The sequence below is a fragment of the Octopus bimaculoides genome, chromosome 4, assembly GCF_001194135.2.
Source record: "Octopus bimaculoides isolate UCB-OBI-ISO-001 chromosome 4, ASM119413v2, whole genome shotgun sequence".
Classification (NCBI taxonomy): domain Eukaryota; kingdom Metazoa; phylum Mollusca; class Cephalopoda; order Octopoda; family Octopodidae; genus Octopus; species Octopus bimaculoides.
This window is the reverse complement of record NC_068984.1, coordinates 140,342,821-140,344,690: the sequence shown is the minus strand read 5'-3', so window position 1 is coordinate 140,344,690 and position 1,870 is coordinate 140,342,821.

Sequence of the window (1,870 nt, the reverse complement as noted above, 5' to 3'; positions counted from 1 at the left end):
GTTTCTTGAGTAAAGCTGCGATTGACTGGCGTGTGTTTGTGTGTCTGTGTTTGTCCCCCCCAACATCGCATGACAACCGATGGTGGTGTGTTTACGTCCCTGTAACTTAGCGGTTCGGCAAAGAGACCGATAGACTAAGTGCTAGGCTTACAAAGAATAAGTCCTGGGGTCGATTTGCTCGACTAAAGGCGGTGCTCCAGCATGGCCACAGTCAAATGACTGAAACAAGTAAAAGAGAAAAGAGTAAGAGTAGAGTAGATGGTTTCAAATTTTGACCTCCGCGGGCCGAGCTGAGCTCCAACTCCGACACAGAAGGGTTCTTCACTCGTGAATTACATGGTTGCTGTGTTATTCGACATCGTACTTTTTTTTTATGAGGTTAGGGTATAATTCGAGATAATTTCGCACGAGATATTTGTTGCTGTTATTTAGCGATCAAGATAGACAGAGGGAGATAAACGAAGCGTAGCAAATGAATTCCAGCAAGCAAATAAATACTAACATAAGGTTTCCTCCGTTGTTGCATTTCATTATTGTCTTTTTACCTAAGGACAATATGATATAAATAAGAATCGCTGTCGTACGTTTTCAAAGCGTCCTTGAGCACAAAAGATAAGTAGCGTTAACAAGAATGGTTAAAAGCAAAAATCAAAGGAAACCCCTACAAAACTGCAATATAACTGTAGTATGACGTGAAACGGCGATAACATTCACATACATTTTGTCATTTACTTGTGCTAGGGGCACCGCCATGAAGGGTTTTAAGTTAAAGAAATCTACTCCTGTCCTTATATTTTTATCTTTGTTTCCATAAATCTGGCTCTTATTCCATCGGAGTCTTTTGCCGAACCGCTAATTTGCAGAGGCCTAAACCAACCAACACGGGTGTTACGAGGTGGGGTGGCTTGGAAATGGAAGGCAAATACAAAAAGCACACAGATAATACTCTTTTTACTTACTTGTTTCAGTCATTTGACTGCGGTCATGCTGGAGCACCGCATTTAGTCGAGAAAATCGACCCCAGGACTTACTCTTTGTAAGTCTAGTACTTATTCTATCGGTTCTTTTGCCGAACCGTTAACTTACGATGTTGGGGGTGGGGGGCAAACACAGACACAGGCTTCTTTCAGTTTCCGTCTACCAAATCCACTCACAAGGCTTTGGTCGGCCCGAGGCGATAGTAGAAGACACTTGCCTAAGGTGCCACGCAGTGGGAATGAACCCAGAACCATGTGGTTGGTAAGCAAGCTACTTACCACACACCCACTCCTGCGCCTATATATATACATATATATACAAAGTATGGGGGTCTATTACAAATTTCAATAAGTAAAACTACCAGATATGAATAAAAGAGCACTTTTATAATCCAGGCAACTTTCAAAGACAAACACGGTACACTTTTCGCTTCGCGAAATTATCGATCAGTTCAGAATAATCAAGCTGAGAGCCAAGTTCATGTTCAATATTTATCATTGACAATCCACTAAGTTTGGTACACGTTCGTGTGGTACAACGTAATAATTTTACAAGAACAAAACCCCCGTTTCCGGCTACGGAGAATACGAATCTGCAAAAAAAAAAAAAAAAATTGGCAGAAATCGGCATTTTGAAATTACCCTTCTCCTTCCCTAATTTCTTCATTTTTTAAAACTTAAAAAAAATTTGTTTTTCAAGATATGCGGAAAAATACGGAGATTATGATTCTGAAAAAAAATTTACAAAAATTTTTCTACTTAGGGTTAGGGTTCGGGTTTTAGGGTTAGGGTTAGGGAAAAAGGTAAAAAATGAAGTGGGGTAAAGAAGGATAGAGTGGGGCGGCGAAATTTCCAAATGTCGATGTTTGGCAATCTACGTATCCGAAAACGGG